This window comes from Giraffa tippelskirchi, chromosome 14 (genome assembly GCF_054371585.1).
Source record: "Giraffa tippelskirchi isolate mGirTip1 chromosome 14, T2T-mGirTip1v1.2.pri, whole genome shotgun sequence".
Taxonomy (NCBI): Eukaryota; Metazoa; Chordata; class Mammalia; order Artiodactyla; family Giraffidae; genus Giraffa; species Giraffa tippelskirchi.
The window spans coordinates 40853798-40878752 of record NC_137288.1 but is presented as its reverse complement, the minus strand read 5'-3'; the positions used below and the strand labels follow the sequence as shown (position 1 = coordinate 40878752).

The 24955-nt window shown below is 38.1% G+C and overlaps 1 protein-coding gene across 2 annotated transcripts in view; it reads right to left on the bottom strand.

The window, feature by feature from the left end:
* The window catches only part of LOC145534221 (uncharacterized), a 60906-nt gene that overhangs the window by 17066 nt on the left and 18885 nt on the right, over window positions 1-24955 (bottom strand). The window contains exon 3 of one of the 2 annotated variants that reach the window (XM_081561562.1): window positions 6584-6687. The exons of the other annotated variant lie outside the window; for it this stretch is intronic. The gene's annotated coding sequence lies outside the window, so the exon portion shown is untranslated. The remainder of the gene's footprint in view (window positions 1-6583; window positions 6688-24955) is intronic. 2 annotated transcript variants of the gene reach the window in all.

Below are 24955 nucleotides of genomic sequence, written 5' to 3'. Positions count from 1 at the left end.
GAAAAAGAGATCAACAAATTGTGGAATCCCTCTACAGAAAAATACCAGCCAGCAATAAAAAGTAACAGACAGCAGATACACAATAACATGAACGAATCTCAAAAGTATGCTAAGGGAGAGAGAGAATAAAAGAGGAAAAGAGAAAGAAATGAAACAGTCTGTTACAGACTGAATGTTTGTGTCCACCTCCCAAATTATATATTGAAGCCCTGATCTCCAATGTTATGGGGTTTGCAGATATGCTAAGGGAGAGAGAGAATAAAAGAGGAAAAGAGAAAGAAATGAAACAGTCTGTTACAGACTGAATGTTTGTGTCCACCTCCCAAATTATATATTGAAGCCCTGATCTCCAATGTTATGGGGTTTGCAGATGAGGGTCTTTGGGCGGTAGTAATGGTTAGATGAAGTTGGGGTGGAGAGGGGGTGGTCTTTTATGATGGGACTATAAGAATAGACATCAGAGTGGGCCATCTCTCAGGCTCTGTCTCTCATTCTGCCTCTCTACCTCTTTTTCTATCTTCATGAATGCACCAAGGAAAAGCCATGTAAGTACCCAGTAAGAAGGCATCCATCTATAAACCAGAAAGAGAGCCCTTATCAGAACTCAAAGATGTTCCAAGCCACTCTGATCTTGGAATTCCAGTCGCCAAAACTAAGAGAAAATTAAATGTCTATTGTTTAAGCCACCTGATCTAAGGCATTTTGTTTTGTTTTAGTTAAAGTGAAGTGAAAGTCACTCAGTTGTGTCCAACTCTTTGAGGACCCCATGGTCTATAGAGTCCATGGAATTCTCAGGCCAGAACACTGGAGTGGGTAGCCTTTCCCTTCTCCAGGGGATCTTCCCAACCCAGGGATCAAACCCAGGTCTCCCACATTGCAGGCGGATTCTTTTCCAGCTGAGCTACTAGGGAAGACCACAGGTAGACTAAGGCACAGACCGAAACATTATAGAAGTCCATTTACTTGAAATTCTTTAGCAGTCAAAATGTACTGACGAAAATCAGTAAAATGTCTGGTCTCTGATTGGAGGGAGTGTAAGAATTGCCTGGGAAAAAGTACAAGAGAACTTTCAGGGATGATGAAAATGTTCTGTATCTTAACAGGGTGTGGTTGGATGGATAAAATATGCAGTTGTCAAAATTCATATAACTGTGCATTTCACTCTGTATAATTTTACCTCAATAAAAATTTAAATATATTCAAAGTGAAAATAAATGCATTTTCAGCTAATGTTCAACTGTGCTAACATATTCCTAGTTTTATTTCCTTTATTTTCAATTTTCTGTTTGAACATTTTTTCTGTTCTGACAAAATGATCCATAGGGTCAATGCAAGCACAACAAAAATCTCAGAAGTCTCTTTTTTACAATACAAATTGATAAACTGATTCTAAAATGCCTATGGAAATGCAAAAGATTTAGAACAGATAATATAGTTGAAAAAGAACAAATTTGGAGCATTTACACTATAGACTTTAATACTTTATATAAAACTACAATAATTAAGACACTGTATTAAAAAATCATGGTTTGGATCCACACCATAAAAAAATCAGCCTAAACAATGTAAGTATGATTTGTTGAATCAATCACTTTTATTTCATTTTTGATATTTATTTAATATATTATTGGCCTAACAATATAAGACTCATTTATTTTGAATATTTAATGTGTGACTTATGAACACCACTTTTTAAAAGGTGTACACAATTACATATTTATGACATCATCTCTTTATTTTTTAATTCAGATCTTTCTCCTTCTCAAACACTGCAATTCATTTTTGAAACTTTTTAATAGTGATGTCCAAAGACCCTCAGAGGTATTACAGGTATTTCAAGGGAACGAGTATTGCTCAAAAAGGCCTATTTTCTAGTTGTCAGAACAGACTTGTTCTCATCTAGGAAAAGAAATTTATGTTTTAAAATTCTTAGTAATAGATATTTTCTTAAAATACTACAAAAGCTTGGTGTGGATTCAAATGGGAATAGAAGAGTCAAACATTTAATATGAAAAATTTGGTATGCTCCAAGTAAACATTTAAAAAAGCAAATATAAAATTTCTTTATTACTGCTTGCTCTGTCAAATAATAATTGTTGATCTTTGTTTGAAGGGATTAGAAAACATGACTATTTTTCTAACTTCTGTATCTGAAGTGTCACCCATTATTAATTTTTTCTTCATTCACTCAATAATGATGTATCAAAAATCTACTATATGCCTGGCATTTTGAGATGCTGGCTCTGTTGATTACATAGAATGCTCTCAATAAACATTGGTTACACTTACACATGAATAAATAAAGTGATACATGTGCATGCTAAGCACAGAAACATGGTCAAAACAACTTCAAAGGTTGTGACTATAGTGAACATTCTTCTTGGTAGTTAAAATGACCTCTGATCTTATACTACAGATCATTGTCAGCTGAGAAGTCAACCAAAATATTTTTATATTCAACTCAGTTTCTTGGAACATCATGGTAGCTGGATTTAAAGTTATAGGTTTGTGTTTTTTTTCATGAATTTTTCTGTTTAACAGGTTTGTTGACATTTATCAGCACATAATAAACTGTATATATTTAAAGTGTAAATTGTTGAAGTTTTTAACATGTATACACCTTGTGAAATTAACATCACAATCAAGATAATAAACATATGCATCACATTCGAAGGTTCCCCATCACCACTTTTTCAACCCGTCTTCCTGCTTCTTCTCCTTCCTGCTCTTTCCAACCCCTACCTCGTATCATATACAAAATCTAACTTAAAATGGTTACGTGAACTGAATATGTCACAAAAGTAAAATTCTTAAACAAGAGTTTTCATGACCTCAGTTTTTCAATAGATTCTTGTTTGACACCAAAAGCACAAGCACCAATACAAAAAAACAAAAAAAATAGATGAATGGAACTTTATTCAAATTTTTAAAGAATTATGCATCAAAGTACATTGCCAAGAAAATAAAAAGTCAGCCTTCAGAACATAAGAAAATATTTTGAAGCCATACACCTGGTAAGGATCTAGTGTCCAGAATGTATTAAATAGCCTCTTACAATTCAATAACAGACAACTCAATTGAAAAATGGGCAAAGGAGTTGAATAGATATTTATTTTAAAAAAAGAAATGTATGCAAACTGACAATAAGCACATGAAAATACATTCTAAGTGATTGGTCTTTAAGGGACTACCTTTATTGATCATGAAAGGATTACCCTTATTTCTGAAAGACAGTTTTGGTTGGTATAGAAATCCAGCCTCGGAGTTCTGTTTCTGACAGAACTCCCAGCCTGACAGTGAGAAGGTCTACAAACATAATGCCCATCAAAACTGGTGAAATTACTTTTTTTAAAAAACAACCATTTGGAATGGCCTTAAAAGCATATATAAAAGCCGGCAGTTTCAGAGCTGTCAGTTTTCAAGCTAAATTTAGCAGAATCCCATTTGATGGGAATCCCGTGTAGTTAGGGTTCATTTTGTTCAGCCCCTTTGTTTTCTCGTTGAGGGCTCTGAGACCTTTTTGGGGGCTGAGAACTTCCCTCGTGTCTCACAGGTGGAGGCAGGGCTGCACCTACAAGCCTGCTCTCCAGACTCCAGCTTCCTTTCTGTTTCTGATAACTTTGACATGACAGGAATAGTGGACATTAAGATGCTGTTTAATAACTGTGTGAAATTTCCTGTCCTAAGATGAAACCACAGGCCACCATGGAATAGTCTCACCTATATGTCTGGCTTTAATGTTTAGGTTAGGACTACCCCCTCCCAACTGGTAAGAAGTAAATGCATTTTCTGGTAGGCATTTCACAGACTGCATGATGCAGTGGTTGGTCTTAGGTGGGAACCGTCTACAACATAAAAGTCCACGTGGGCTCCTCTGCTTTACATTCCAGAAAGCTCTCTGACTGAACGGGAGGCGCCTCGTTTCTGTATGAAGTGTGATGTGGTTGCTTTGTGACAGTTACTTGAGAAGAGTCCCAGCTGTGTTAATTGACTGGTAATATATAGGTTAACGGAGAAGGCAATGGCACCCCACTCCAGTACTCTTGCCTGGAAAATCCCATGGACGGAGGAGCCTGGTAGGCTACAGTCCATGGGGTTGCTAAGAGTCGGACACGACTGAGCGACTTCACTTTCACTTTCACTTAAAAGCATATAACAAATGAAAAAACATTTACTCCAGAAAATATACTATAGTTTTATAGAACTGCAAGGACCTATGTTATACGAACCAAAACCCACACCCTACTTCCCATCTTCCTGCTCAAGAAGATGGAAGGTTCTCTCCAGATTTATATGGCATGGAACACAGGGCTTACTCTGACTCCAGGTTGGAGCTATCTTTCTGGGAATGGCAAGACAGCATTCCTTATGTTGCTCCCAGTTATCTGTTAACTGAGGCTAAATTCTAGTGTGAACAAATAAATGGGGGACTTTCCTGGAAGCCTAGTGGTTAAGACTCTGTGCTTCTGGTGCAAGGGGTGCAGATTCAATCCCTCATTGGGGAACTAAGATTCCATATGCCATTCAGTGCAGCCTAGAAAAAAAACTTTTATTATATATGTATATATAATAAAAGGGAACCCCCTTCTTTGCCCAGCCCTCCTCTGGGGGGACAGAGGCTCTATCTCAGATGTGGCCCTGCTGATGATACTGGGACCGGAATCAACTTTGCTTTGGATCATGGAGTGGGTTTTCCATGTAAAGAGACTCAGAGCAAAGAAACTTGGGGCTGCTGCTCCCACATTCACCGAGAGCTCAGCTCCTAGATGAGGGTATCACTCAGATGAAAGTGCATTATTTTCCCATCCTCAGCACCAGTGCCATAGCGCAGAGATTTTGCTTGGGAGGAGGAAGACACAGGGGAGAGACCTCCAATTCCTCTCCAGAAGAACTGACTTCATTTGCAATAGAATTTGGAGAACATCTGACTGACTGGTTCCAAATAGGAAAAGGAGTACATCAAGATTGTATATTGTCACCCTGCTTATTTAACTTATATGCAGAGTACATCATGAGAAACGCTGGGCTGGAAGAAACACAAGCTAGAATCAAGATTGCCGGGAGAAATATCAATAACCTCAGATATGCGGATGACACCACCCTTATGGCAGAGAGTGAAGAAGAACTAAAGAGCCTCTTGATGAAGGTGAAGGAGGAGAGTGAAAAAGTTGGCTTAAAGCTCAACGTTCAGAAAACTAAGATCATGGCATCTGGTCCCATCACTCCATGGGAAATAGATGGGGAAACAGTGGAAACAGTGTCAGACTTTATTTTTTGGGGCTCCAGAATCACTGCTGATGGTGACTGCAGCCATGAAATTAAAAGACGCTTGCTCCTTGGAAGGAAGGTTATGGCCAACCTAGATAGCATATTTAAAAGCAGAGACATTACTTTGCCAACAAAAGTCCGTCTAGTCAAGACTATGGTTTTTCCAGTGGTCATGTATGAATGTGAGAGTTGGACAGTGAAGAAAGCTGAGCGCCGAAGAATTGATGCTTTTGAACTGTGGTGTTGGAGAAGACTCTTGAGAGTCCCTTGGACTGCAAGGAGATCCAATCAATCCATCCTAAAAGAGATCAATCGTGGGTGTTCATTGGAAGGTCTGATGTGGAAGCTGAAACTCCAATACTTTGGCCACCTCATGCGAAGGGCTGACTCATTGGAAAAGACCCTAATGCTGGGTAGGATTGGGGGCGGGAGGAGAAGGGGACGACAGAGGATGAGATGGTTGGATGGCATCACCGACTCGATGAACATGGGTTTGGGTAGACTCCGGGAGTTGGTGATGGACAGAGAGGCCTGGCGTGCTGCAATTCATGGGGTCGCAAAGAGACGGACATGACTGAGCGACTGAACTGAACTGAACTGAACTTGGAGAACATCAAGCCTAAGAACGTTCTCCAAAAACAGTGGCTTTGGGAGGCGGAGGCATTGGAAGAAGAATGACAGAATAATTGGAAATACGAAATTGTACTTTGACTAGTTTGCCAGGGCGAACTGGGGAGAGAACCCTGCTGAAGTAAGAATAAATGTCAAACACTGATCTGTGGAACTGTCACCTCAAAGGAGCCTGGATTTGATTGTCTGTGAAGCAAATAATGTACCAATGTGTGTGTCAGTCGCTCAGTCGTGTCCGACTCTTTGCAACCCCATGGACTGTAGCCTACCAGGCTCCTCCGTCCATGGGATTTTCCAGGCAAGGACACTGGACTGGGTTGCCATTTCCTTCTTCAGGAGATCTTCCCCACCCAGGGATCAAACCCTGGTCTCCAGCATTGTAGGCAGATGCTTTACCATCTGAGCCACAGGGAAGTCTGCATTGTTCAAAACAATAAAGCCTACAAGGTGGAAATTGGAGGAGTTGAACAACTGGGTGTCCCATGGACAGAGGAGCCTGGCAGGTTACAATCCATGGGGTTACAAAGAGTTGGGCACAGCTTAACGACTGAGCATGCACACAACAGCTAGGTGTGGTAATGGATAAAAATGTGATCAAAAAGAGTCCCATTAAAACTTGTTATCCCAGGTTGACTGTGTGCATCTTGAAGCCTGTTTATTCTAAAGATCTGTGTTACAGACTTACAATATTTGGACATTAGTTCAGTTCACAGTCATGACGAATAACGCTTTCCCAGCTTAAACTCCAGTTCCATCAGAGGATCAATTTAATTTTCTTTGTTTCTTCTCCTGCATTAATAACATAGAAACAAAGATAACTTGTTCATTGATGCCTGAAAGCATATGTGGATAAATGATAAAGTGGGATGCCAATAGCATTCATTAATATTCTTCCCAGTATCAATAAGCTTCCCTTTAAAGCTGGATTCAGTCTGGAGTCAATCAGTCTTATATGCAAAACAGATTGAAAATTGCTCTCAAGTAGGCCCGTGTGTCTACACTTCAGAGGAAGGGCAGCTTGAATTGCGCAGATAGTTCCACAGCTGTAGGCTTGCCCTGGTTAGAATTTAACAGATAACACAGCGCTTCACCTCTGCCCTGGCTGTTTCAAAGTTCTGGAAACCAGCTTTGGTGCCTTGTGGCTGCTCCTTCAGCCACACTTCAGTGTTCCCTAAGTGGAACCGGAGCCAGAACGACTTTTTCTAAATATTAATTTTAGGTTCTGAGGAATTGTATGTAAAATCTCTCCCCTAGAGTAAAGAGTATGGTGAAACTATCAATTCCTCAGAAAATAAAGCCTACAGATATTTTTTGAATTTAGTCTTGGAAGAGAGATCTTCATGTTTTTCAAAACACATTAAGCATTTTTTTTTTCATTTAATTCTTACAACATGAATTCTGTAAATTTCAAGGAAATGATACTTTAGAGTGAGAAGACTGGATATTTAAAAACATGTGGTATCTGCTTTTGATGCTTTTTGTTTTCTTCTAAGCGCAAGGCCACCCTCCAACCCATGATCCTTATTACGTCACTTGTTTGGCCCCTGGCTTAAGCAGACTTGTATCGTGATCTGTGGACTTCCCTGGTGGCTCAGTGGCAAAGGATCTGCCTGCCAGTGTAGGAGATGTGGGTTCGATCCCTGGGTCAAGAATATCCCCTAGAGAAGGAAATGGCAACCCACTCCAGTATTCTTGCCTGGGAAATCCCATGGACAAGAGGAGACTGGCGGGAGACAGTCCCTGGGGTCAACGAGTCGGACATGACTTAGCAACTAAACAACAATATTGTGACCTATGGAAATGCACTTGTTTTATCTGGCCCCTCTTTGATGTCAAGAACAAAGTCCTTATTTCTCTGGAAACATCATTGCACAGAACAATCTCTAGTGGCAGGAGCTGATTCCATAGAGATGCTTTTCTTACCTAAATTATCTCTTAGTATCAAACAACACATCACAGAAATGGAACCATATTTGTGCACAAACTTGCAAGCAGCACTTATTTTCATTGTTTTTGTTTGAAAACCTAGAGGGTAAAACACTTTCCTTTACATCAAATGGTTAGGTGGGATATCTCTCTCTCTTTACATAACAACTGCTTTCTCTAAGTGATGGATCAGCATCATTCAAGTAGTTTACTGTATAAGTAAAGGGTATATCATTCCTAAAAATTAAGCTCACTCTCAGTTGAAGATGGTCAAATGTTTCAGACAAAAAGAAGGCTGTAAAGGTGTATTTTCTTGGCATGAAGATGGTTGGTTGATAGTATCATATGCTTTACTTTTTTTAATGAATGGCAATAATGCATTAAATGCTATTTTATTAAAAGTTAATATGGATTTTGTGAATAAGTGGATTTAGGTAGGCGAAATAAGATCTTCATTTTGCTATTAAATCACTTTTCTATTATCTGAAGCAAAATCTTCACACTAAATGAGTGTAAGTCACAGACTTTCAGAACATCCCTGGGAATGTACTTTACACTATAACTTAAATACTGATGAAATCAACTGAAAATGAATGTCATTAGTCAGCTGTGTCTTGATAGGGTTCCGTGTGGGCTGATATAAGTCATCATTAGAAATACATTTTCTCACGATCTACAATGAGTGTTTAATGTTTTGCTTCAAAGCAGAATTTAAATTTTATATTTAATGCAGGACTTTCAGGTTTTTTTAAAAAAATTTAGATGGCACATTTTTGTCTTTGCAACTTGTGTTTAATCTTCAAATGTTATAAGACTGTGTAAAATGCATAAAACAGATAATAATCACCAGTGGAGACATACTAATTATTTTAAAAACTCAAACTAAAGACTAGTGGGAACAAAATGTTTTCATATATACAACTTTAATCTTGACTTAATAGATATGTAGAAATTGAAGAGCAAATATGTGTGATATTATTACATCCTTCTGGATTAAGAAATGGTTAACATTTTTAGATTTTGATATTGAAAATAATGCCAGTATTTACAAGTTCATCATGTATTTCTATAGCAATGTAAATGTGTACACATATGCATGTGTGTGACGTTTTGAATGTTTCAGTATTCTGAGAACCAATAGGATGGAGAAGTAAGGTAAGGAAAATTGTATTTAAAAAAATTATGTATACTGTTGTCATACAGAAAATAATTAGTTTCAAAAATGAATATAGTATATCTTGCTGTATATTAATAGCTACAGCAGAGTACTCAGTGGGACTACACAAACCTTAACGCTGTTCAAGAGGTTTAGAATTTCAGTAGAAAACTTTTACTGTGAATATATAGCATAAACTACCCAACTGACTTCATATAAAATGCTTAGAATTTATTTGATTTCCTACCAAATATCCCACTGTGCATAGATATATAATTGCTTTAATTATCTCAGTATCCGAATTACTTGTTGGGGATCTCCAGAAGGGTATTTAACTCTTCCTGGCCAGTATAATATTAACAAGTACAGTGATAGATGTTATTAATTAGCTTCTGTGGGTCTGTGCAGTTTGAAAGCAAACAGTATTGTATACCTTTCATACAATATCAGCAACTGAGCTTCAGGGAAAAGTGTTGTAACATTTTCCCTAATTTTTGTAATATTTTTCCTCAGTCAAAAAGTTGCTAGGATATAATACTGTGTTTAGTTTTATCATCAAAGAGTGAAAAGTGGTGAAGAAGTTTCTTAACATGGGATGTAACATAGGATGTAACATAGCACAAATAGGCAAATAAACCAAAAGGATGAATAAGTAACTTATAAAGAGATATAAACATGTTAAGAAGATTCATGACTTTTAGTTGTATATTAATACAATTCAATTCATAAGGAGATATTAGTTATATCTACAGGTCTTCCTCCACTTACTATGGGGTTACATCCAAGAAAATGCATCTTCGATTGAAAATGCATTTAATACACAATGTATGAAACATTATAGCTTAGCTTAGCCTACCTTAAATGTAGGCCCAGAACAATTACATTAGTCTGCAGTTCATCTAACACAAAGCCTATCTTTTTTTTTTTTTAATTTTTAAAAAATTTTAGAGGAGAATTGCTTTACAATGTGTTAGTTTCTGCTATATAACATGGATAAGTCATAATTATTAATATAGACACAATCCTATCTTATAAAAAAGTATTGAATATTTGATGTAATTTATTGAATACTGGATGGGAAGTGAAAAACAGATTGGCTGTCTAGATACAGAATGGTGTATCTGTTTATCTTCCCAGTTAACTGGGAGCTGCCACCACCCAGCATCACAAAGGAATACTGCATACTGCTACCCCAGGAAAAGATCAAAATTCAAACTACAGCTTCTACTAAATGCAAATTGCTTTTGCATCATCATAAAGTAGAAAAAAATTGTAAGTCCTTCCTAACTGGAAGACTTCATTCATTCATATTTTAAAATTACTAGGTATCCAAATGCTAGGTCTTATTGAAATATATACATTTAATATATAAACATATACCTAGATGTACTTATATATAGAACTGATGACAAGTTTCACCGAGTAGATATCTTTTGGAAAATTATTTTTACCCTTTAATTACCAAGCTTGTGAATTTTTCCTGAAGAAATAACAAAGTTATCTATGCAACTGGGTTCCTTATAACATTTAGAAAATCATTTCTTTATTCTTTTTTTAAACTAGAAATCATTGCATTGTAATATTTATATAGAGCTATAATTTTTATTTTTAAATAAGAAAACAGTGCAAACAAAGCAACCGACAAAGGGTTAACCTCCAAAATATACTGTATGGCTCATGCAGCTCAATACCAAAAATAAAACCTCAAACAACCCAGTCAAAAAAAGGTGGAAGATCTAAACAGACATTTATCCAAATAATACATACAGATGGCCAAAATGCACATAAAAAATGCTCAACATCATTAATTATTAGAGAAAAGCAAATCAAAATTGCAATGAGGTATCACATCATACTGATCAGAATGGCCATCATCCAAAAATCTACAATCAATAAATGCCAGAGAAGATGTGGAGAAAAAGGAACCCTCCTACACTGTTGCTGGGAATGTAAATTGGTACAGCTACTATGGAGAACAGTATGGAGGTTCCTTAAACAACTAAAAATGTTTACAACAGAACTACCGTCCCACTCCTAGGCATAAACCCGGAGAACACCGTAAGTTGAAAAAATACATGCATCTCAGTGTTCATTGTAGCATTATTTGCAATAGCCAAGACATGGAAGCAACCTAAATATCCATCAATAGCTGAATGAATAAAGAAGATGTGGAACATATATACAATGAGATATAGGTAACAAAAAGAACAAAATAATGCTATTTGCAGCAACATGGATGATCCTAGAGATTGTCCTACTGAATGAAGTAAGTCAGACAGAGAAAGACAAATATCACATGATATCACTTATAAGTGGAATCTAAAAAAAAGGGTAGAAATAAACTTATTTACAAGACAGAAATAGAGTCACAGATATAGAAAACCAACTTATGATTACCAGGGGATAAGGAGGCCTGCATGCATCCTCAGTTACGTTCAACTCACTGTCACCCCATGGACTGTAGCCCACCAGCCTCCTCTATCCATGGACTTCTACCAGACAAGAATACTGGAGCAGGTTGCCATTTCCTGTTCAGGGGATCTTCCTGATCTTGGGATGGAACCCAGGTCACTTGCATCTCCTGTATTGGCAGGCAGATTCTTTACCACTGCCCACCTGAGATAGCTCAGATGGTGAAAAATCTTCCTACAATGCAGGAGACCTGGGTTCGATCCCTGGGTCAGGAAGATCCTCTGGACAAGGAAATGGCAACTCACTCCAGTATTCTTGCCTGGAGAATCCCCATGGACAGAGGAACCTGGTGGGCTATAATCCATGGGGTCACAAAGAATTGAGCACGACTAAGCGACTAACACACACACACTTGAGATAAGGGAGAGGGAAGGATAAATTGGGAAACTGAGATTAACATATACACACTACTATTATATATATGTAAAATATGTAGCTAAGTGAGAACCTAATATATAGCACAGAGAACTCTACTCAATACTTTGTAATGGCCTATATCGGAAAAGAATCTTAAAAAAGGGTGGAGATATATATATATATGTATGTAACTGATTCACTGATACACTTTGCTGTAAAGCAGAAACCAACACAACATTGTAAGTCAAATACACTCCAAAAATTTTGTTTTAAAAAAGCAGTGCATTGTACTTTTTTATATTGTATTACCATTTGTTGGTGTAAAGTAAGTAGAAAGACTGGTAAAATGACAGTAAAGGATGTGATAGATGTCAAACTTGTAAACATTATATCCAGGCAATCTTTCCAGATGTGGAAAGTGTTTTTTTGGACAAAATTTATGAATTGCATGTACTTCATCTCTCCAAGCCACCTCTGTCCCTCTGAGATCTGGTAGAAAGCCACATCCTTGGGGACAGGGAGTTTTGTGTTCTGTGAGGGACAAAAATAGTTAACTCAGATGACAGATCAGAACAAAACTTTGGCCATGTAAGGCAAAGCTTCCGGTAGGAACGGAAAATCAGAGAGGCCTTTGACATAGCTTCCTGTCCCTATCCATCCTCCTAATTACCTTTCCTACTTTTACCTTTTTTCTGATAAACCTGTTGAGACCTTAAAGTGATGTATCTGTGTCGATGAAGAGAAGACTGAGAAAAAGGAAGAAAGAGCCAAAAACATAATAGTATAAATAAGAGAGCTACAGAGACCCCTAGCTATGTTACACTAGTTAAAGCTATAGCTTCTCAAATCACAGATATTTCAGTTCATCCACGTTTACTGTGCAGAATCTATATGCATGGGACGTGCATGCAGCTGGCTGTGGTTGTGTCTAGGCAAGAATCGAAGCAGAAATAACACACACACAAATCCTTAGTGTGAGGACAAGGTCTGTTTTGGTAAAGAAAACAAGAAAAATATGTTACAGAAAAGCTTCTCTAGCTGCTGGAGCCCATTTCCTGTAGTTCCATTACAATAAGCGATCCTTTCTCCCAGGGGTTGAGGACTATTGTATTTCCGTTGTAGTAGTTCACCTTTGAAACAACTGGCCCTGGCCCCAGGAAAGCTGCCAGCAAAGCAGAGGATTGAAGAAAAGTCTTATCACTTTGAAAAGATGACAAAATTTCAGAAGCAATATTGAATATTTGATAATGTCTGATTTTTTCCCTCTTCCTCTAACTTATATTTCATTCTAGATGTTCTGGAAGGAAAGGGCAAACACAAAAATTGTGTTAAGTGTCTCAGCAAAAAGTCCTGGATTTCCCTCCTTTTAGGCACACTGTAGTATTATATCCCTGGCTTTCTTGTTGGTGATGTACTGTGACCCTGAATCTGGCCAAGCGTTAAATTTAATTGCTAATGTGACATCCTCCAGTTTCTTTCTTCTTTCTTCTAAGGACCAGCAAAAATTGCTTATGTATGAGTTGTGTGTTTCTGAATTTGAATTCGTATTATCACTAATTGAATGGGGCTTGTGATGAATTAAGAAGAATTCATACATTCGTTTTACAGGGTAGAAATCTGACAGGTGTCCAAATAGTTAAAAGGCCAGAACTTCATTGGCTTTTTTGTCTTTCACAAGGTGTAAGTGTATTCTGGAACTGTCTTAGTGGATCAAAAATAGTTTGTCTTCAACAATTTCCATTTAAGTTTGGCTTGTCCAGAAAGATGTGATACGATTTTGTGATAGCTCCATTTCTGAATCAAGTCTGACACCTGAAGAGTTAGCTGTGTCCTGAGGCTCTGAGGAGCACTGGGCTAGAGTTTAAAACTCACTGTGAACTATCATTGATGAGTAGGGCTGTGAATAATATCAATCTTAACCTCCTCTTCTGACAAATTGCTTGGTAATGACACAAGGCAGAGAAGTGTGTAGGGGTAGCCTTTCCTTCCCCATGTCGTGATACCCTGTTGGCAGAGTTCCTTTTTATCTGTCAAGACAGTAAAATTTACTTCCCCTGAATTTCACACCCATGTGGTTGTGAATATTCCAATTTCCCCTTCCTTCACTGTTTCTATGCCCATGTGGCAGTTGTCTTTCCTGTTCTTCGCCTTTCAGACAATCAACCCTTTGGCACCTTTTTCTAATAGTACAACTGTTACCAAGTCTAGCTGAAATGTTTTTTTCTCTGCCCCCTTCAAAATACTTTCATTCACTTTTTTTTTTTATAAATTTATTTATTTTAGTTGGAGGCTAATTACTTTACAATATTGTAATAGTTTTTGCCATACATTGACATGAATCAGCCATGGGTTTACATGTGTTCCCCTTCCTGGACCCCCCACCCACCTCCCTCCCCATCCCATCCCTCTGGGTCATCCCATTGCCCCGGCCCTGAGCCCTTGTCTCATGCATCGAACATGGAATGGTGTTCTCTTTCACATATGATAATATACATGTTTCAATGCTATTCTCCCAGAACGTCCCACCCTCACCTTCTCCCTCAGAGTCCATAAGACTGTTCTATGCATCTGTGTCTCTTATTCTGTCTCGCATATAGGGTTATCGTTACCATCTTTCAAATTCCATATATATGCATTAGTATACTGTATTGGTGTTTTTCTTTCTGGCTTACTTCACTCTGTATAATGGGCTCCAGTTTCATCCATCTCAGTAGAACCGATTCAAATGTATTTTTTTAATGGCTGAGTAATATTCCATTGTGTATATGTACCACAGCTTCCTAATCCATTCGTCTGCTGATGGACATCTAGGTTGCTTCCATGTCCTGGCTATTGTAAACAGTGCTGCGATGAACATTGGGGTACACACGTCTCTTTCAATTCTGGTTTCCTCGGTGTATATGCCCAGCAGTGGGATTGCTGGGTCATATGGCAGTTCTATTCCCAGTTTTTTAAGGAATCTCCACACTGTTCTCCATAGTGGCTGTACTAGTTTGCATTCCCACCAACAGTGTAAGAGGGTTCCCTTTTCTCCACACCCTCTCCAGCATTTATTGCTTGTAGACTTTTGGATAGCAGCCATTCTGACTGGTGTGAAATGATACCTCATTGTGGTTTTGATTTGCATTTCTCTAATAATGAGTGATGTTGAGCATCTTTTCATGTGTTTGTTAGCCATCTGTATGTCTTCTTTGGAGAAATGTCTGTTTAGTTCTTTGGCCCATTTTTTGATTGGGTCGTTTATTTTTCTGGAATTCAGCTGCAGAAGTTGCTTGTATATTTTTGAGATTAATTGTTTGTCTGTTGCTTCATTTGCTATTATTTTCTCCCATTCTGAAGGCTGTCTTTTCAAAATATTTTCATTCACTTTTTATCTGTAGTGTCAAGTCTGGTGAGCTGAGAAGAAGCAAAAAAAAAAAAAAAAAACAAGCCAAAGGACTGAGCTTGATTTGCTGCTTGGGAAAGCTTGATGCATTGGGCTGCAGAACACTGTGCTCAGTCTAGTGTAATTGAACACAGAAACCATGCTGATAAACAGGAGTGAGGAGAAAACTGCCCCGCGAGTGAATGTGTTACGTGTACAACAGAGAGAGAAAGACAGCCACCAGGTCCTGGAGAGTCACATTTTTCACTTCCGCAGACTTGCTTCAGTAGTCAACTACATTACTTCCCTGGGACGGCGAACCACTTAAACCACACTCTGTTAGTTTCATGTCACACCGAAATTGAAAACGGGGACTTCTAAGTTATAATAGGCAGTTCTGATGAACTTCATGAATTCTCTGAATAGGTCAGAACCCTACACAAGGCAGGATTTTGCATTTTCTTTGGCAGTAAATTGCCCTGCGCCAGAGTGAGAAACCATGTCATATTTTATTACTAAACCTGGGAACTCAAATCAAGGATCAATGAGATTTCAAAAAGTATACTTATTAAGAGTTGGCAGTCACACACAAGGCCACAAGGCTTCAAAAGCTTTACCTTTCTCTTCTGTTTTTCTCAACTTTTTCATTTCAGACTGTCTTTTCACAGTTTTCCCAAATATTAGAAGCAGCAGTTACTAAATCCTAGTGCTAAGATAAAACTAAAAATCTCAAAATACAGACTTAAAAAAAAAAAAACTATGAAGAACTCCACTTTTAAATTGCACTGTTCCCATTTTATGCAGATGAAAGAACAATTATTCCTAAATAATTGCAAAATTCGTTTGAAATACTTAAAGATATGTTACCCAAACACCACTTAAATGCTTTAACACACTTCCACAAGGCATTCACTTTTGGATTTTTCTCTCTTATTTTGCGTTTTTAATGTAAATTAGGCCTTTATCAATATGTCAGGAAACTGTAATGCAATCCTTTCTGTTGGAATCCCAAACTTGTTTGTTTTAGTCATCTGAGTTCAAAATATTAAGGATATCACCAAAGCATCGTTCATACAAATGCCTATAAACTATGCAAAGCAGTAACGTTTGCTTGGTGGTGGTTTAGTTGCTAAGTCATGTCCAGCTCTTGTGACCCCATGGACTGTAGTCCACTAGGCTTCTCTGTCCATGGGATTTCCCAGGCAAGAACACTGGAGTAGGTTGCCATTTCCTTCTCCAGAGGATCTTCCAACCCAGGGATCGAACTTGGGTCTCCTGCATTGCAAGCAGATTCCTTAAGGTCTGAACCATCAGGGAAGGCCAACCTTTGTTTAATTTTGTCTAATCTGAATGATCCCATCCCTGTAAGGGTTGATTATTCTTTAAATATTTATAGAGAAATGCACAGCTGAATTTGAACAAACTTGTGTTTGATTTCCACCTTGGTTCATATACATGCACATATATGTCTATATAGGCTTCCCTGGTAGCTCAGCTGGTAAAAAATCCACCTGCCATGCAGGAGACCTCGGTTTTTGATTCCCGGATTGGGAAGTTCCCCTGGAGAAGGGATAGACTATCCACTCCAGTATTCATGGACTTCCCTCATGGCTCAGATGGTAAAGAATCCACCTGCAGTGCCGGAAACCGGGGTTGGATCCCTGGATTGGGAATATCCCCTGAGGAGGGCATGGCAACCTACTCCAGTATTCTTGCCTGGAGAATCCCCATGGACAGAGGAGCCTGGCGGGCTAAGCTCATGGGGTTGCAAAGAGTCGGACATGACTGAGCGACTAAGCACAGCACAACACATACATCTATATGTTAAAACCTACATATCTGTTTGTGTATATTAATTTATCTCCTTGGTCAAAATGAAGTCTTGATTCTTCTACCTACTTACCGCTTGTAGTGTGTAAGAGGGATGCCAAACGCTATCAGTTACATTAGCAAGGGCATTTTCAGGGAAATTGATTTTTGGAGTCCAAAATCCCTGAAATCACTCAAAGTCCTTGTTGCATTTCAGGGGCCCCATTAATCTTTATAGCACTCTACTGACATTGGTGGCAGCTGCTTTCCCATGCAGTGCTTAGGGCAGATGTGAGCTGAAACACCATGGCCCAGGGATTCAGGTCTAATTCAGCAGAACTCACATTAGGCTTTTAAACTAAACAGAAAATGATATAGAAGGGATTTGTAAAGACAGGGGTGTAAATTACAGCAATGGTGCTGAACTATTCTCTGATGAAGCTGGTTTCAGGGAAAATAGTTTGTTTTTTGAATTACCTCCATTACCACTTGATGCAGCTTAAAATTCAACAAGTGCATGCCTGAAAGCCAAGGAAGTGCTTCTCGTCCTAATGCCACCCCTTCTGGTGAACGTGTAGGATGTAGGGTAGCTACTAGGACTGGAATTGTTGGTAGAGAAAAAAAAAAAAAAAAAGAAATTGGACCCAAATCTGCATACCATGGCTTTAGGGAGAGCAAGATGTATCAGTGAAACTGAAGCTTAAATTACCAAATAAGGTAAAACCACATAAAATGCTACAGTGATGATGCTTTATTCTCTAACCTGGGTGAACCTATTTTGGGTAGTCTGTGTCCTAATTTGATGATGCTTCTACAGAGAAAAGCTTTTCTGAGGGAAAGACAAAGATAAAAAGCTGCTTTGGAATTTCAGAACTTTTAACAAGAGCAGAAGTCCTCTCACAGTAAAAGGAACAAAAGTCAAAAAATATGTATGAAAACATAAGTTAGAAAATTCTTGGAATTATGTCTAGAACACAAAGCTGTGGCTAGGTTTCTTTCTGGCCTATGATTTCAAACTCCATTGCCATCATGGCCTCTTAGACTCAATTTTCAGAGTAGAGCAATTAGCAATTTATTTGAGAATGTAGACTGTCACTCCAACTGACTCTTTCTGTCGTCCATCTATTCTCATTTGTGCACACAGATTAGATGGTGTTCAGAACTATTGATGATTTGCTGGAAATACGAACATTTCTACAGCTACCATTCAAAAGTAAGAGACAGAAGTAATAATTCGGGTGGTAAATAGCAAAAGACCATAATCATTGCCATGATGTCATTATCCCAATGCTTGGAAAATCAGAATAAGTATGTTAAACCTGGAGATAACAAATCTTTTTCTCCAAAGCAGCATCCTCTTTCATGTGAAAATGAGAGAAATTAGATATAGACAGACAGATAAAAAGGATTTACTTCAATTTCAAGATAATTTATTATCAGTGCTTACTTTCTCAGCTTTATTTTCTGTATTAAACTCTATAAAAGCTCTCTTGATTAAGTTCCCCCAAACATCTCTGAGTGAAGCAGTCCAAAACATACATGGATTTGGTCATAAAGCATATTTTATTCATCTTGTCAAAACAACAAAAAACGTCAGGAGGATATCTGAAATCACATAAAACAAGCTCAAGGGAAGAGAGATGCATTAAAATCACCTAATACCAGACACTCCTTGAGTATAATTTCATGAGGATGATTTACACAATTTGTTTGAAATTAACCTCAAAAAACATTCTGTTTTAAGAGTTGTATATGGACACTCTTTCCTTTGCTGGGTATACAGATAGAACAAAACAATGGCATATTCAAATTTATTCACCATCTTGCCAAAAAGAATATGGTAGTTTATGTGAATTATACAGCCCTGCCACTTTAAATTAATGTTGAATAAAAAGCACTGGATGCACATTCTCATGGAAATTTTTTAATACAAATTCTCTTGTGCACATGGGTAAGAGTTTTTTTGTTTTTTTAAGATTTATTGGCTATGCTGGATCTTCGTTGCTGCAAGCAGACTTTCTCTAGTTGGGGTGAATGGGAGCTACTCTCTAGTTGTAGTCCTCAGGCTTCTCATTGTGGTGGCTTCTCTTGTTGTGGAGCACAGGCTCGAGGGCATGCGGGCTTTGGTAGTTGTGGTTAGTCGCCCTGCAACATGTAGGATCTTAGTTCCCAAACCAGGGATTCAACCTGTGTCCCCTGAATTGGCAGGCAGATTCTTAACCACTGGACCACCAGGGAAGTTCTGGACAAGAGTCTTTTAAACAACTTAAGTATTGATCTTAATAAAGATGCTTGCTCCTTGGAAGGAAATCTATGAGAAATCTAGACAGCATATTAAAAAGTAGAGACATCATTTTGTCCACAAAAATCCCTATAATAAAGCTATGGGTTTTCCATTAATCATGTACAGATGTGAGAGTTGAACCATCAAGAAGGTTGATCGCCAAAGAATTGATGCTTTTGAGCTGTGGTGTTGGAGAAGACTCTTGAGAGTCCCTTGAACTGCAAGGAGATCAAACCAATTACTCCTAAAGGAAATCAACCCTGAATATTCCTTGGAAGGACTGATGCTGAAGCTGAAACTCCAATTTTTTGGCCACCTGATATAAGGAGCCGACTCATTGGAAAAGACCCTGATGCTGGGAAATATTGAAGGCAAAAGAAGAAGGGTGGTAGCGGCAGAGAATGAGATGGTTGGATAGCATCACCGACTCGATGGACATGAATTTGAGCAAACTCCAGAAGATAGTGAAGGACACGGAATCCTGGCAGGCTGCCAGCCTATGGTATCACAAAGAGTCAGACATGACTTAGCAACTGAACAACAACAACAAATGATCACCCAAGACACATGAGCAAAGTACAGACAGAGCTGCACAAAGCTCTCCCACAGGCAGAGGGAATCTGCAGCCAAAGTTACAACCTTGGATATAGCATAATATTTTCCATGAGCTTTCCAATATATAAAATAAATGTATGTGAGCTCATTTTATCCTTATAACAATTAAATGGATCAGCTTAGATGAGTGATACTATCTGCACGTTACCAATAAGCGGGGAAATAAGTTTGGGGGACATTATGTGACTTACATAAAATTACAGATCTGATAAGTGACTTAGTTGAGATAAGCCACTCCTTCTTCAAGTTCTTAGGCTAATGATCTTCCCACTGGAGGTTTTCGCATCGTTTTTACAACCCTTGTTTTTCGCCTTTTGTTGTATGGGCTATGTGTTTTGAAAGATTTTGTCAACTAAATGAAACCCACTTATCAAATAGCCTACACAGTATTATCAGGAATAAATGTGGAATTTCCCTCATGGTCTTGAATGTGAAACAGCTGGTGTCAACTTCCTACTATCACTGCACTATACCTATCCTACTCACCCCTGAGAAGAGACTCTCCAGGCTTATCAGCCCTTCATATTTCTATGTCAGTTTGACAGGTTTCCTTTTGCTGCTCCTGAAGCCTGGGCAAAGTATTTAGATGAAAGTGGATAGGAATGAAAAGTTTCAAAACAATGAGCTGCCTGGCTAAAGACTCCTAGAGGCAGGAAAGTGAAGGAGGATATTGCATATATCATAATTTCTCCTCTGTGCTGGCCTTGCTTCATATATATATAATGAAAAACAACAATGAAAAAATGGCCATAATTTAATGACTAGACTAAATGGTTCACTGCAGGTCAGATGGGGTATTTTTAGCCTTTTGTAATGAGCAAATCAAATCACTGCCGGATTCACTTGGTCAAATGATGCACACTTGACTATAAAAATAACTGAACATGACAGATAATTTGAACTGTACCCAGTTAGCAACTACATGATCTTGTGCTAACTTCATAAAAATGTCTTGCTATAGACCCACAATAGCAAACTTCCACACAGATGTTAAAGTAGTAGGCTTAAGTAGAGCATTCTGAAAATGCAGCCTACTCAATGATAAACAGGAAAGTTCAGAAGCTTCTGACTCACACAATTCTAGTCACATGTAGAGAGTTATGGGGCTTCCCTAGTGACTCAGACAGTAAAGAATCTGCCTGAAATGTGGAAGACCCGGGTTTAATCCCTGGGTCAGGAAGATCCCCTGGAGAAGGGAATGGCAACCCATCCATTATTCTTGCCTGGAGAATTCCATGGACAGAAGCCTGGCAAGCTACACTCCATGGGGTCACAAGGAGTCAGACATGACTGAGCAACTAACACACACATACACACACACACACACACACACAGAGTTAGGAAATATGTATCTCCTTATGAATCAATTACACTTTGTAAAATGCTGTTGGGGCTTCCTAGGTGGCACGAGTGATAAAGAACCCATCTGCCAATGCAGGATACAAAAGAGACTTGGGTTCAATCCCTGGGTTGGGAAAATCCCCTGGAGGAGGGCATGGCAACCCACTCTAGTATTCTTGCCTTGAGAATCACAAGGACAAAGGAGCCTGTTTGGTTATAGTCCATTAGGTTGCAAAAGATTTGGACATAACTGAAGTGACTTAGCATGCAGCATACACGCAAAATACTGCTGGGTTCTATGTCAACAATTAAATTCACATAAGTAGAAGATCCAATATTCACAAAAGACATATTGCATGTGTGCTAGCTTTGTAGTTTTTGCATTTTTCCTTTGCATCTTTGATGATTTTTATTTCATACAATCTTAACTCTTTAGAATATCATGTCTTTTATAATTAATGTCTCATGTGAAAACACATATTTACAAAATGGTTTGAGATTCCCTCAGTCTTGCCTTGTTTTTTTTAATGTCATTACATTTTTCCACAAGAACATTCCTCTTCCCTTTAAACCCTTTCTATATTTATCAATTTGATGAATTCCTATTTATCATTCATGAGCTTCTTTGCAAAGTCTTTCATTATCTTCCTGCTTTCTCTCCCACTCTAGACACAGCTGGCTACGCTCTTTTCTTTGATCCCATGTCATTTTTTTGACAGAGCTCCTCTCTTATGTTTTTTTTCATATTTCATTAGCTGTCTACAAACTGTCCTTCCCCCAAATACAATCCTGGAAAGAAAGAAAGAACCATAGTATGTTGATTTCTGAATCCTGGCAGTTTAGCTCAAAACCTGACACAAAGTAGGTGTTCAATAAATATTTGTTGTTTAAATGTCTTAAGTTGGGTTCCTTGGAAGTGGAGCCTGAAGTTGAATTTCTTTTGCAATGATTTATTGAGGGAGACATCTCAGGAGAAGCTCTAAGTAAGTGAGGGAAGGGCTTCCCTGGTGGCTCAGTGGTAAAGAATCCACCTGCCAATGCAGGAAATGTGGGTTTGATCCTTGGGGGTTGGGGAAGACCCCCTGAGAAGGAAATGGCAACCCACTCCAGTACCCTTGCCAGAGAGATCCCATGGACAGAGGAGCTTGGCAGGATATAGTTTGTGGGGTCACAAAAGAATCAGACACAATTGAGCAGCTAAACAACAAGTGAGGGAAACAAGATAGGAAATGGGGAAGGGAACCATGCAAATATGTGATCAGCTGCAGTCTTGACTTCGTTGACACTAAGGTAGCTCTGAAGTGTAAGGGTAACCCTTGAGATGTTCCTTCTTGAGGACCTCTGTGCCTTCTATCATTCTGTTATTAGCTGTGGGTCTCCTGGGAAAAGGGGGAACATAAAAATTTCCAGACATTTTCAAGCAAGACAGCTTAGTCTGCCCAGCCAGTCTGAAGTTAGCGGTCATGATTCATAGCAATGGAGGGAAGGTGCTCCAACCAGGAAAAGGACCAAGATAAAGCAACAACCGTGTTATTAAAAAAAAAAAAAAAATAGAGATCCAAAGTTTTGTGGATAATGATTCATGCGAAATAGTATTAGTCACATGGGTTATCAAAAATAATTCAAACTTAGAAGTCAGACGTGCATACATGCTAAGTTGCTTCAGTCCTGTCTGACTCTTTGCGACCCTATGCATTATAGCCCACCAGGTTCCTCAGACCATGGGATTCTCCAGGCAAGAATACTGGAGCAGCTTGCCATGCCCTCCTCCAGGGGATCTTCCCTACCCAGGGATGGAACTTGCATCTCTTACGACTCCTACACTGGTAGGTGTCTTCCTTACCACTGGCACTACCGGAGTCGGAGACCTGGTTCAAATCCATGTTTTGCCTGTATAACCCAGAGGCAGATCTTCATTCCTCTCCCAGTCTCAGTGTTGTCTGAGTAACAATGTTAATAAGATTTATTTCATGTAATTCCAGTAAAGACTATACACAATATACATAAAGGACCTTACAAAGTGATCAGACCAGAGTTAGTATAATATTATTTATTGTACATTATTTCATTGTATTCACTTACCAAACTCAAAAATGAATAGAGCCATAGGCAGAGAATTCTACTGAGATTCTTTGACATTGAGAATCCTTTCCTATAGGTTAGGGATATTTTTTTAAAAATAGGGTACATAGCAGAGAAGCTGGGCTGATTCTCAGGTTCAGTTCAAAAACCACACCTGACAACTTTAGCAAATGATTGCCCTTCATTAATCACTCTTTGCTATTACACTAATTTCCTTGCTTCAGAACACCAGTCATGATTTAAATTTGTCTAAATTTATTATCTCTTTTGTTTTTATTTTGTCCTCCCCCACCCCAAGTAAAATCTAATCTTTTTCAGGGAAGCTACCTACTTTCTTGTTCAGTGCAGTTTCCTTGGCATAAAATTCTGCCTTGGCACATTATTGGTGGTACCTAAATAACTGACTGGCTGCCTTGATGTTATTTTAAATTATGTAACCAAGGTGTGGAAGCAACCCAAATGTCCATAAACAGAGGAATGGATAAAAATGATGGGGGTACATATATGCAATGGAGTATTACTCAGCCATAAAAAAGAATAAAGTAATGCCACTTGAAGCAACATAGATGGACTTAGAAATTATATACTAAATAATGTAAAGCAGATAGAGAAAAATAAGTATTATATGACATTGGTTATATGTAAAATCTAAAAGAAAAAGATAGAAACAAACTTATTTACAAAACAAAAGAGACTCACAGACATAGAAAATAAACATATGGTTACAAAAGCAGAAGGGAGGGATAACTAGGAGGTTGGGATCAACATATATATACACTACTGTACATAAAATTTATTAACAACAAGGACCTACAGTAAAGCACAAGGAACTATACTCAATATTTTATAATAACTTATAAGGAAAAGTAATATGAAGAGGAATATACATACATATGACTGAATATGCTACCTGCCTGAAACTAACAGGACATTGTAAATCTCCTATACTTCAATAATAATTTTTTTACATCATGTTATCAAAATTTCATACTTATTTTAACTTACAGACTGATCCATGTAAGTTGGTAGAGATCAAAGGCCATGCCTGCTATAGCTGTTCTGTGACCTTTGTGAGCACAATTAGTCTCAAAGAGACGTGCATGTCACTAGTATTATTATTCACTTAGCCACTAATTTTGACAACTCTTCACTGACTCATGTTTCAGAGTCCCAATTCACACAAAGTTCAGAAGTTCTATGCACTGTAAAATATTACCACTACTCAGTGAATATAGTCAGAACACAAGACAAAGAATTGTCACATCATTCTTAAACTAGAATGACAATATAGAAATGAAACTGCACTAGTATAGCAATTCTATGTGCATCTTCTTATTTTATCCTGCAAATGTCTCTGGACAAAGTCAGATGTTGCTTATTCATTTTATTTTTCAGAATTTGCTCCTGGATGTTCAGGTCTTTAGGCATATGCAAATATGAATTCATATTTTTGAAATTATGATATCTTTGAAGATGTTGTAAATTCTTAATTTGCTTGATTGTACTTGAAGATAGGTATGATTAGTAATCCCATCCATTTTTTTTCTGTATTGCTTGATAGAACATATCTGAACTTGCAATTGTGGACGAATAAGGGCTAATTTATTAGTAAATTCCAATATCTATCAAAGGAACAAATAAAGAAAAGGCT